Source organism: Passer domesticus, chromosome 2 (assembly GCF_036417665.1).
Source record: "Passer domesticus isolate bPasDom1 chromosome 2, bPasDom1.hap1, whole genome shotgun sequence".
NCBI classification, from domain to species: Eukaryota; Metazoa; Chordata; class Aves; order Passeriformes; family Passeridae; genus Passer; species Passer domesticus.
Genome location: NC_087475.1, coordinates 80,163,552 through 80,176,917, shown reverse-complemented (window position 1 = coordinate 80,176,917; position 13,366 = coordinate 80,163,552). Strand labels below are relative to the sequence as shown.

Sequence of the window (13,366 nt, the reverse complement as noted above, 5' to 3'; positions counted from 1 at the left end):
TCAATAAGTGGGTCACTTGGGAAAATGTCACAAATGTTCAGATACTTGTGAATCTTTGTCAGCTCTTATTTATCTTTAAATAAATAAATAAATAAATAAATAAATAAAATAAAAATATGTACTACATGGTAAACATACCAAGTTGCACTAAAGGAGATCATATGATAATTTTGGGCAGTGCCTCAGATTCACAACACTTTTCCATAATATCCTGCTAACTTCACAAGTCCTACAATCTGAAAAATAGTCCTTGAATTCTGAGGGTGTCCAAGAAATACAACTCTCCATATATTCTTAAGCATCTGCCTAGACCTACCTTGATGCTTGTGAAATTAGCATCATAGAACTGTTTGTAGTTTGCTCACGACCAGAGACACTCTGAAATCTTGACATCTGCCTCTAACTTGTGGTCAGTTGTGTCTTGTCCTGGAGTATTCACAAATGAAAGGATCAGTGAAGACTTAGTCATGGCCCTCTTCTGGACTTCTAACCAGATTTCTCCAAGATTGTGTCCCAGGACTGCCAAGGAACAGGCCTCTTCAATCAGCTCCCAAAAAGCACTGTGGACAAGAATGTACAAAATCTGTCTTCCTCCATTTCCACAGTTCCCCCACAGTATTCCAGCAGACTTTAGACCTTCAAACAGCTCATGTGTCCTCACATAATGTTTCTAGGGCATTTAGTATACCCACAAGAAGTGAAAACAGATGACAGGAGAGGGGAGAAGAACTGTGATGGTGTAAGACAAACCATTCCTGTTTTCAAAATTCTACCATTCATAGTTTTTCACAGCTGGATATAATCCATTGGCATAGGTCTCTTGGTGCCCATAGCTGTAATATTGCAAAAAGTCATGGCCCACCAGCAGAGCCCTAAGGTAGCTGTCAGCCACCCTCCCACTCCTATGATTCACATCAGCCTTGGAAACTGGTACAGCCCCTGGCACAAAGCATTACTCCCAAGTCTGCTCTAATTCATGAGAAAACTCCAGAGAACTACAGCTCAGATCAACTGAGAATCCACATCGCAGCATGCACTGCAGGGACTTCTTTCATGTGTCTTGGGAGGATTCTCCCTCCAGCAGCTGCAAGGCTTGTACAGCCCTTGTATTCCTGTGAAGCGGTGTTCAGAGAGGAGTGTGAAGAGGAGGATGATCATCTGCCTGCTTGAGCTTCCTGAGGTAGAAGAAGCTGTAGAACACCGTAAAACCATAGTCAGTTAGTGGTGATACTGCAAATATGTTTTAAAGCTGCAGGAAATATTAACTATTAATTTTAAAAATAGCTGCATAGATAATTTCAATTTACTTCAGAGGATGAATCATATCCAATTTAAAAAAAAAAAAGAATCCTCCTCGAAAGGGTTAGAAAGCACGAGATGTCAGAAAATCTGTGATCCTTCAGACAACTGAGCACTGGAGTAGGGACATCTGTAAGATTTTCCTAGGATCAGTTTCTTACTCTGAAATTTGCAACTGCTGTATACATACAAGTACCTACATTGGCAATGATTTCTTTAGTAAACATGGTGATGAAGCTCTTTATCATCTGCTCTGAGCTTTATTTAATGTCTGTGAAAACAAAAGTGTACCATTAAGCATTTATCTTAGAAACTCAGGTCAGCCACTCATATTCAGGAAGCATTTAGAAGCTGTCCTTTCATCCACAGGAGCCACCCTATTGAGCAGCATAAAATCAATGACACACACAGTCTTTATAGCCGACCCAATGTGAGTAGTTCAGAAAATAACTGATGGCCTGTTTCTGTCTGTATAATGTATTCAGTGTGCAAGCAAGTAATCGTCTGTCTGGAAGCTGCACTTTGGCTGTTCTGCTGGAGAACAGCACCATTTCCCCCCGCTGCATGCAGCCTCCTGCCCACTGGAGCTGCATAAGCATGGTTTCAGGTTCTGCCCCTCTTCTGAGCTGTTCTGCTTCACACCTTGGAAGTATTGCTCAGCCCACTGTGGTGGGTTGACTTTTGCTGTCCACCAGATGCCCACTGAAGCCACTTTATCACTACCCTCCTCATCTGGATGGGGAAGAGAAAATAAGATGAAAGGTCTGTGAGTTGAGATAAGGACAGGAAGAGATCACTCAACTTTTACCAACACCAACTCAAACTTGGGGAAATTAGTTTAATTTATTGCCAGTGAAACAGAACAGGTTCATGAGAAATAAGAAAAAAAAAAATCTAAAACCACCTTTCTCCTAGCCTTCCTTTCTTCCTGCACTCAATTCCCAGGATGAGGATAAAGGAGAGGAGTAAAAAATTCACTTACTTCCATTCATGGAGTGTCAGTGTCACAAATTATCAGCCATTGTTTCATCTTTCTGTTTAAACACAGTGAAATGGTGTCTTCCATTCATGGAGAAGTTCTGCTACTCTGTAATTAGAAGCCAATCTTAGTACAACCTGACAAAAAACATTTTTCTCCCTGAAGATCTAACTCTTTGTTGACTGCCATGTTTGCTTTTGAATTGTCAGTTGCATAAAACTCCATCCTAAACCCCATAAATAAAGCATTTACCAGAACGAAAGGATGCTCTGACAACGTTGTCTTTTTCTGGGGTACTGTCTTTGAATGGTATTTATCAAGAGAGTGAACACCTCCCCTTCTATACAGAAGTTCATTCTGCTCTTTCTTTCACAAAGACATTTTCAAAATAATGAGCATATCCATCCTTTACAAGTGCTGCACATTTAGACTGAGGTAAATAATAATTCATATTAATTTAATATTGAGTATTATACTTAGCTTTGAACTTCTAACAATAGAATGGGTACCAGTACTGTACAGCTACAGTTCTGTATGTAGCATAAAAAGAAATGACTCCATTAACTTCTTCCCTTTTTTCCTTTTTGCTAACCCTTTTCATTATTCCTTCCTCCTCCTTTCTCCGCTGAAAAGCCTGAGATAAGCATGATGTCAGCAGCAAAAATAGCAAAGCATTTAACAGTCAAATAAAGGTGTGACTACAAAGAGGGACTGGGGTGACAAAGAGCTGCTTCATGGAAGCCATGGCTGCTTCTAGTAAGATCTCTGCTTCTGGTAAGAGTGTAGAGACACTGCATTCTGCATCAAAGGATTACATACAGACTGGAAATAATTAACATATATGTATGTATGTGTGTATATGTTTATATATATGTGTGTGTGTGTGTGTATATATATATATATATATATATATATATATATATATATATATATATATATATATATATATATCTGTTTGGAAATCCACAAATTTGCATCACCAAATTATATTCTAAATAGGAAAATTTTGGTGGAGACTGCTATTGATTAGCAAGGGGCAATCATGACTTCAAAATCCAAAAGGTGATATCCTGGTGCATGTGTGTCAGTCCTGGTTTGTGGGTAAGCTGCATATCCCAAAAAATAAGCATACAGACTGACTAAACCAGCAAGCTTGTTAGACGGTGAGCAAAATCAGTGTTCTGTGATAATCTGTATTAAATTATAATCCAAAACCTGGCATGATTCAGAGCTGATCTTGCACTTTCCCAGGCACAACTGGCATACGTACTATTCCCAACAAGGTTGGTTGTGGCAATCTCACTTTGGAGGGTGGTAAACCTTAAGTACATGGGATCCTACCTCATGCTCAAAAAAGAAAGGATCATGCCCTGTTTTGGTTACAAGTACAGAATTTGTTCTATGGTGTAGATGCATTGAAGAGGGGGATCAACAAGCACGTGGTTCCTGATGGAGCCAAGAAATTGCCGAATCTCCGTTGTCTGTAGCTGGAACAAGAGTAGAGCATAGGCAAGGGGGAGAGAGAAAGCAGATGTTTGCTTCTTTGCAAGGTGCTTCTTTCCTGTGTAAAGCAATGTTGTGAATCAACCATGTCTGGTGTAGCCAATGGACACAGAAATGAATGACAGAATCTTCTGAGTCCAGTTCTCCCTGCCACTCGGAGTAAAAATGCCTGCAATGTCCTTTTTCAGTCACAGATTGCTCCACAGCACCAGACGCAGTGATGAAAATGGGATATAGTTATTTTTTCCTTGGCTTATTCAGATAAATTAAGACAGTATGAAAACAGAAATATTAGCTGCTGACATTTACCAGCTGGTTCTGGTGGCACTGCAGTGGGAAGCTTGAAGGAAAGTATGGATGTGATTTCTGCTCAGTTCACTCAGTCTGAGTCAACTTCCCCTCTGTACACTACAGGACTATAATTAGTAGCAGTTCATTTGCATTTCACAAATTAAAGTGTTGTGTAAATTGTTCCCCTATTCAGCACAACACTTGTGCTATTAAGGGATAATCCAGGTCAAGGAAGCATCCTGAGACTCCATGGAGAAAGACTATCACTTCTTGCAGAGCAGACGGGAGACAAGCAAATGAGCAATGTCTATTTATGTGTCTGTATTCTAGGTATGTGGTAGTTTGTCAAATTTTAGCCAGAAGTAGGATTGAAACTAGATGATCTTTAAAGTCTCTTTCAGCCCAAACCGCTCTATGATTCTAACATTTTGCTAATGAAAGGCTGTTAATGTAGGAAAGAGGAGGTAGAAGCAGAGGAGGAGACCAAATATTGCTGGGATAGGAAACTATCCTGGACAAATCCTCCCTTCACTGTATAATAAAGCTGGTTTAAGAACCTGGGAGCAGAGAGGAAAGGATATCTGAATGCCTAGTCAAAGAGTACATGGGCTTTAAATGCCATTTAGTCTTCCATGAAGATTTTAAAACTCTGCACTGAGGACACAGAAGGCTTTTTAAAGTAGGCTAATGTTCCTGTGTTAGCAGCACAGTGGGTCTTGTAACAGAAGTGGCTGCCTCATCCCTTCCTAGATATCACAGGTACAACAGGGGACAGCAGCTCCTTTGGGATATCCCATATATCCTTAATCAGGCTCTAACCTCTACAGCATTATTTGAGGTTGGAGCTCCAGGGTCAGACAAGGCACTTGCTCCTTTTCAGGGTGCATACACACCTGTCTGAATTTGGGCAGCAGCAAATAATGAACAGCACTGAACAGCAGCATTGCAGGGGTGAGCTCAGGGATGCCAACCCTTACTCTTTATACTGGATTGCACCTGGGCAACTGTTAAAATATCTGGACTGGAGGACTAGACTGTACATGCCAGGGAATTAAACTTTGGAAGCTCAAATTTATATCTGCCAGAATATGCTTCTACTTCTCCAAAGCAAAACCCAACTTCTCCATGCAGCATATTTAAAGCACAATTTCAGCAACAGGTATGCAAGATCTCTTACCATTCTTTTCAGTGTGAGAAAGTTAAAGTACCTTCTCAGACAGGGAAAAGTGCTTAGTGCTTGGGGTTTTTTTTATAAATAATCAGTTTTATGGTATTTTTGATGGACCAAATGGGTACAGAAGTTAAAAGCATTGGTAAGACTCAGCCTGAGGCTAATATTAGAATATTAAATGATAGGAAGATCTGAGTCAAGATTTGAGATTTGGGCTTGCTTCATCTCATGGTAAACCTTATTAAAACCTCTTAAAGGAGAAATAGTGACAAAATTGATTAAGTTTTAATTTTAACAACATGAATTAATGTCTTTCTCTTTTGTAAGAGAGGGTTTTTTTTAAGGGAAACTTTCCACATTTGTCCATCATTTAGATCATCTTTTGTAGGGAGAAGATGAAAGACAATTTCACTGGGAGATGGTCTGAAGTTGCTAGTGCTGCTGTCCTGTTTTCTTGAGGATAAAGCAACACAAACTTTCAAAAGAAAAAAGAAGTAGCAAGGGAGAAGCAGAAGCAGGTGAGACATAAGGTACAGGTGACAGTGAGGGACAGGGCAGTGCTCCCCCGACATGGCCCCATCTCACAGCACCCAGCTAGAAGAGCTGAGCAGGGCCAGCAAGTCAGCAGGGCAGGATCCACAAAAAGCCAAGGGCAAGGCCCTGAGCGCGAAGAGGCCACGTCAGAGCTGCCCTTGAGCATGGGCAGCCAGACTCCAACAAGGACTTGGTGTATAATTGTGCTTTTGGTGTTCTTATTTGTTCTTTCTTTGACGAATGCTAGTATGATTCAGTGAGCTGCTCTGTGCACAGGCCAACTCTGTCAGCAGCATTACTAAACACACTTTCTTGGCTAAAGGACGAAAAAAAGTAAGAGAAGAATAAAAGATACAAAAAAGATACAAAAAAGGCAAAAGGAGCTCCAGATCTAATATTGATATTGCCAAAGCTGGTAAAGGTGGAGATGAAGGATCTTTTGGGTTCCTCTGTCTGTCTCAGGAAAGTTACTCTGACTCCTAAGATGGGACATGCCACCACACTCATACTGGATTGCACTTCCAGGTCCTACCAGGATGTTACAGAATCATTTGTCACAGGTCCAAATTTTACTGTTTGTGTTGCTACATTAAAAGCTTCAGCAGAGGGTACAGGGTTAAACTGAGTTTTTTCCTACTTTCTTCATCTGAGCTCTTAATTTCTTATGTTACCAGCTTAGTCCTCTGGCTACTCAAACCACACCCTTTTTGGCTAATATTTATATGTCTCTTTGTTCCAAATTACTGAATTTCTTAATATTTTAATTTGTCAAAATATTTTAACTTCTACAAATAGTTGTAGGCAGCTGGCTGGATCAGATTTCTGTTATCCTGGTTAAATATAAGAAGCTAAACAAAGCTTTGAAAAATTGCAACTTTTTCTTATTAAAAAATGTATCCACAAATTGCTCTAAGACACTTCTGTATGGTGTAGTATTATGATGGCACAGTCTTATTATTAACACAGTATTAATCTCCACTGGGAAAGACATGAAATTCCATTATATGCCATTTCAATAGGGGAAAAAAAAAGTATAATCTGAGGAAGAACTGAAATACAGAGAAAAAAAATCAGCTTGCCTAAAGCTACACAGAAATTCTGCAACATTGGAAGGATTTGAATTCCATCCTCCTAACACATAGGCTAATACCACTCCTGCCCCATAAAAGGGGCAGGTTTATTTGGCAGTTATATTTGTAACACACCTCGTGTAGATCAGTTAATGTGAACAGTGTTTCTTTTCATCAGCACTGCAGATGAAAGAGGATAATTTCCTATGGCTAAGCCATTTAGAGGCAAAGAATTAACACAGTTATTTTCAAAATATCCCACTCCTTCAATAGTTCGTCATCACCACTATCAATTAATAAAAAAATTGCAGTTCAGTGAATAGCCTCCCTGTGTACACTAGTAAAAGTGGTCCCAGATGTGTTAGTGTGCAGCTCCAGGGTGGCATGTCACAGCCGGCAGCGGCAGCTGATAGCAGCTCCCTAAGTGCAGCCCCAACTCATGCTCCCAGTTCCTAAGCAGCTCTTGCCTCCCATCTAGTGGCTGCATCCATGCACCAAACAGTTTATTCAGATTTTTTTTTTTTTATTAAGGTACTGAACAAGTAAGAATCCTGTCTGCAGTAGAATAATGTAAGAAATTAGCCCACATTCTCAGAATTTCCCAAATAACTTTGCATAACTTTTCAGAGAAACTTGAGTAAACTCAGTTACTCAAATACTGTTGGCTCCTTCAAAAGTCACTACAGGATCTTCAGAGCTGAGATTGAAAAGATAAATGTGAATGTGGAATTCTTCTATTACCTCCATGAGTTTGAGCCCTATAAGGAAGCTGTGTTCAGAAACCTTTCACTGCTGATGTTAAAACAGTAAGCTTACTTCTCATCTCCAACAGCAAGGTTAAAATCTTGTGTGGAAAATTCCAGAACAGCAGCCTGTAAGGAAATAAATGAGGGGACTGAAAGAAGAATAATAAAATCCCAAAAATGAGCACCAAGTCTTGACTTTACATCCTGCAACAACCACAGAACCTGGAAGGGTCCTCCCGAAGATCATATGGTCCAGCCTTTCATGGGACAGGGAGCCTCCATGAGATTAGCACCCTGTCCAGTCAGGTCTTGAAAACCTCTGGTGAACAAGGAATTCCCTCCCTCCAACCACGAGCCAAACCCCTCCTGTTTGGCACCAGCCATCTCCAGAGGAGGCAGAGCCTGTAGCTACATCACCTGAACAAAGAGCAGCACCGGCTGAAGTCACACCTGGGTGTGGCTCACACAAACAGAGCTGCAGCAAGGAGGTGGCAGGGAAGATGCCAAACAGCAGAGCCTGGCTCCTCACTGCTCCCAAAAAGCAAATGTGTGTCCTCAAGGAAGGGCAGCAGCTAAAAATGCCACTCAGCATCTGTAGTGTACAGAGTGCTGTATGTGGGGAAGGGAGGGCAAAGCAGAGATGTTGCTAGGGGATAACAGGGCCCAGGACCAGCCTTGGTGCAGCTCGCTTCTCATCCATTTGGGATTGCTACTTTTATAGGACATGAATCATCCTTCTTGTTGGTGAATATAGCAGGCAGAATACAAAGAAGGGAGTTATCCCATGTGAGAATACGCTGGCATGTATTGCTAGTCAGTAGGTATCCAGAGTACTTTAGTGGGAAATATCTCCTTTTATTTCAATATAGGACCTATCTGTTTCTGGATTGTATTCAGCATATAAGCACAGTTCAGAATTGATAAAACCTGAGATACTTTATATTACCAGCATGTACTTCTACTGGCAATAACAGTTAATTAAACAAAGCCTGGGCACAGTCTTTAGACACAGCAAGTGTTTAAACTGTTTAATTGTTAGGATAGAGCCTGGGGTATTTTTATACTCAAAGTTTCCTAAACAACTCCCAGGCATAATTTAGGATTTGGCATATGCCATGCATCATTCTCAATTAAATTGTCTCCCCATTTTGAAGGGGAAAAGGCCTTGAAAGTTGGTCCCTGTGCAGAAGAAGTCATTTAATGTGGTACTAGAGGCATTGCCTTTGGCTACATCCATGCTGCTGGGAAATAAAAGCAGCAGACTGAAAGTTTAAATAATGTTCCCCTAAATATGTAAGCTCTAGAGTTTCAGGAGCTTCTATAAGCAGCTTCCCCTCATCATGGGCTGCATGCTGGTTTTTTTTTTTTTCTTTGTTTTTTTCAGGAAGACGCTTGCAGAGTTCAAAAGATCTACCAGTATTTGGAGCAGTTGTTTATAAAAATCCTCCCCCCTCCTAAGAATGCAAGGAGATGCTGAAATTTAGATGTAGAATTAATTTCTTACTTGTCTTGATGTTATTTAAATAAAAGACAAAAATTCCCTGGCGACATCTATTCTTGAGTAAAGAATTGTGCTCTGGATCTTTATGGAATAGTGGTACAGGGAAGCATTTCCTTGATCAAGTCAACAAATTAGAGAATCACAGAATGGTTTGGGTTGAAAGGGACCTTGAAGATCACCCAGTTCCAATCCCCCTTTCATGGTCAGGGTCACCTTCCAATCAATAGACCAGGTTGCGCAAAGCCCAATCCAACCTGGGCATTAATTAGATCAAATAGTTAATTAGTTAATTAACTAATCTGCACAATGTTTAAACAAATATTAACTAACAAATATTAACTAATAAGCTCAATTTAGTTAAATGCAGGTCCAAAGAGCTCTAACTAATAACTCTGAGAATGTGTCCAGCATTTTTAACCAGTCGTAATTAGGCTGTATACATCATGAAGAGCATGCAGAAAGAAAAAAAATGTGTTTTACTTAGAGTATTACAGGAGTTACCAGTGTGCCATTGGTAGGTAAAGAATGAATATTGAGTGATTATAAGTGAATGCACAAAGGGTTGGAAATTTGCAGAGTCCTCTAACTACTGGCCCTTAAATGCACCAGGTATCCTGATTTAAAAAGTACTATCTGAAGCACAAGCAGCCTGAAAGAAACAAAAGTACTGCCTGAAAATGATGTGCTAAAATTTCTAAAACTCCCCAAGGAATTACCTAATTAAATTTAATTCCAAAAATCAGCCCTTTTTTCGCTTTTCAAATCTCACTTGAGCTATTTCTGCTTTACAAGTTAAATAGAAGCTTTGCAAATGGATTGGACTGATTCTCAGTCTCTTTTACAACTCTTATTCTCTTCTACATCCAATATGATATAAAGAGGCTTCACCATAGGCAGTCTTATCCAAAGTCTGACAAAGATAACGGCAACCTTCCCATAACTTAGATAATTTTAGTATGAGGCCTAAATAATGACAGATCTCAAAGCCTGAAGTACTAATATGGATGAATGTATCAATTCATAAAGAATACTATACTTATTTAAACACAACCACTTTTATAAATACGTGCAGAAATAATACTTTGATCCAGTTAATTTAGCAATGATTTCCTGCATTGAAACTAATGAGATCCCATTGGAATAAATATTATCATAACTGATCCAAGGCAGAAGCGTAATCAAGCAAGATTAGGGAAATAACACACTATCATCGTAAATGCTAGCCATATTTGTTTAAGAAATGATGCTTCAGGCAGAGTCCCCAAGCAAAATATCCTTAAAACCCAAAGATTCTTGAACCCTGTTTCCACTGCTGAATGATGAATGTGCAAATCTGTAAATCTGTAGTAGTCAACAGCCAGAGCTAGGTCACAGAAGATGTTGCTAAAAATAATTAAAAGTGTGCTAAAAATCATCATAATATATTTTCCCTTTTCTACTGAAATAAGCTGTTTTTCTAGAAACAGCATTCTTCTAGACATCATACTACAGTGATGGCTGTGGTGTGACCAGTGCTGTGCTGAGATAGAGTTTGAAATCTCCCTGGCAACAAAGTCACAGCTGTGTCTTTGTCTCAGATAAGTAGTATTGTGTTGAGATTAATTGCAAAATAAGAGATACTTGCAGATTTCAGCCAATGAAGGTCTTTAGTGTGATGTCTGCCCAGACAACATACAGTTATTAAGCTGTTTTGCACATGTTCAGCCCATTGAGTTTATATCCAAAGCATATAACTTTCCACATTTTGAGTTCTGTCTAAATGGTACCCAAATTTCTAGTGATGATGACGGTTTTGTGTTAATGTGTACAATAGTGCAAATATAGATAAGCAATGCTAATTTCACAGAGGAGAAAATATATCACTATGTTACACTCTAATGACCTTTATAACTGCCTCTAAAGAATTAATGCCAAAGTCTTTTTTAGCTCCTTTTATCACTATGAAGATATTATGACCTATGGTCTTTGTCTTGTTTACATACTTAATTAATTCACATCACACTCTTGGGAATCACTGGTGGTATTGACACATGAGACCATTTTATTTTTCTGGTGCAAACAGTGAAATGCTCCTAGGGCCACAGAGGGTAGTTTGGGAAGCAGATGTTAGAGATGGGCTGATTTGTTTATATCAAAACACACTTCTCATCTGTGCTGCTTGGAGTAATGTTGTGGCCAACACAGGGTTGATAAGGAGTGTGTGAAGAGCTGTGTACCTGCCCCTCTCAATGCCTTTCTTCTGCTTGAAAAAGTTAATAACTACTTCAGGTATGCACATAGTCTGCAAAGAATGTTCAGGAACTACATCTCTAAGTTTTGAGCTGCTCCTTTTCAAACTCAGGATAGCTGGAGCAGGAGAAATGGGTAGTAAGTAAAAGCACTAATCAGTGTAACCCTTCTAAGTATTCTGCACCATCATAAAGATCCCTTTGAAACACCCACACATAACCATCCAGATAATTTTAAGCAATCCTGAAAAAACCAAACTTTTCAGGCCTTGCATGATCTTGAAACTAGTTTCCATTCAGCAATGAGTTGTCAATAATAAATACAATAGTTGTATCCATTCTGGGTTTGTAAGACTTGGTCGGTTTACCATTTCATAATCAACACAAATGTCTTCATCTATTCCAGTTGGTCTCATAAGAGGGCAGAATTTCTAAACAGGGAGAAAAAAGCCTAAATATTCCTAGATAAAGAGCACACATTTAAAAGCTATTTCGATACAGGAGGACAGGATGGTAACAGAACATGTTTTAATGTAAGCCAATAGAACTTCCAAAGCATGTATTTGAATATTTTCTGGAAGAAAACTAGTTAGAGGTTCCAGTGGCATTTGCGTGAGTGATGCTTGCTTAAATAAATGTTTGCCTTTATTTAAAGAGTGGGTGCTTTTTTTGTTTTCAATTGCTTGTATTAATGTTCAGCCATAGCTAGGCCAGTTTCTTTGATACTATTTCAATGGATTTAATCCCTACAGGATGAAGACATAACTGAACAATAAATTAGACTGTTCACTCTTAGCTGCTATGGCTACTTATTAAGGTTGTGTTCCTTGAGGAGTTCCTGGTTAAAGAAAGTCCAAATGAAATACTGGCATGGCTCACATTATAGTAATTAGCCTCTGAAATGGCAAATGTCTAATGTGGAAGGAAACAGCTGGTAACAATATTGCTCTGTGGTGCCATTTGGTGACAGCAGTGAGGGCCCTATTCTGTCATCAGTGATCTGGTGTGATTACAATGGGATCATAAGCATTAAGGGGAGTTTATTCCAAAGCACTAATGTGGTGCAGGTGAACACTCTTGCCAAGTAAACAAACAATGTTGTTTTTTTTCTTCCCCTGATTCTTTTATATTTTTTTTACAAGAACAGGAGATCAGCTAGTCATTTGGGCCACCTGCAGCCATGAAATTGACTTGTCATTTAATGCCACTTGCAAACTTATTGAGCTCAGTCATAATTTAGTGAGATTTCTTCCCCTGCTGCTTCCTCCTGGAGGATTGTCCCATTCTGCTGAGTGGGAAGAGTCAAATCCAAATGCAAGTCTGTATTTCTTTGGTCAGCATTTTCCTGAATGCAGAGTGCAGGTAAGTCAGCATCACCACTCCTGAAACACAGAACTCAGGAAGAAGCAGGCAGAGAGGTAACACTCAGCAACAGCCCGAGGCCATTCACACATGCTTCTTATTTTTAAAAAAGTGCTTTGAAAAACTCCATCAACCAAGATAATCTTGCTCCATGTGGGAGGGCATGGGAACATTGCACAACAATGAAAGGAACTTCAGGTCCTTCAGGAATCTAAGAGGATCCTCACCTTTTTCAAGGATGTGATCTCTTAAGTAGATCAATGAAAGGAACTGATCCCTTAAATCAATAAAACCAGTGGAAATAGACAAAGGAACGTTATCCATAGTAACAGAACAGCACCACTTCAATTTCACAATCAAGGGTGCTGAAAAAAATGCCTTCATTAAGAAAAAATGGGGAGTTATAAAAAACAAAAAAAGGTTGAGGAATCTACTTTTAAATTAAAATATCTTCTCTACAAATGCAAAGACAGTGTGTTTAGTATGCAGTTTGAAAAATCTGGAGAATATTTCCCTGGTGTATCTACTACATCCTTCCTAGAGAGGAATGACAAAATGACCAGTTCTACTCTAAACAGTGAGAACTGTCATTCCAAATTAAGTGGGCCAAATAAATCCTGGATTTATGACAGGTTATGTTATTTAATGCTTAGTGAAGTGGTCTTTCACCAACAGAAGGTCT

General features: G+C 39.3%; 2 long non-coding RNA genes across 4 annotated transcripts in view; both read right to left on the bottom strand.

Moving 5' to 3' along the window:
- Positions 1 to 13,366, bottom strand: part of LOC135294375 (uncharacterized) — a 29,045-nt gene that overhangs the window by 3,872 nt on the left and 11,807 nt on the right. Inside the window, exons 5-8 of one of the 2 annotated variants that reach the window (XR_010356483.1) lie at positions 7,631 to 7,719; positions 2,282 to 2,386; positions 1,500 to 2,031; positions 317 to 1,190 (exon numbers count right to left, since the gene is read on the bottom strand). This is a non-coding gene — a long non-coding RNA (uncharacterized LOC135294375). The remainder of the gene's footprint in view (positions 1 to 316; positions 1,191 to 1,499; positions 2,032 to 2,281; positions 2,387 to 7,630; positions 7,720 to 13,366) is intronic. The other variant, XR_010356484.1, reaches the window with a different exon arrangement.
- LOC135294376 (uncharacterized) lies at positions 12,504 to 13,338 on the bottom strand. Of its 2 annotated transcripts, none has more exons than XR_010356486.1 (2): positions 12,912 to 13,338; positions 12,504 to 12,717 (listed from the first exon to the last, which is right to left on the bottom strand). It is a non-coding gene; the product is annotated as an uncharacterized LOC135294376 (long non-coding RNA). The 2 variants fall into 2 exon arrangements; XR_010356485.1 differs by having other exon boundaries at positions 12,504 to 12,704.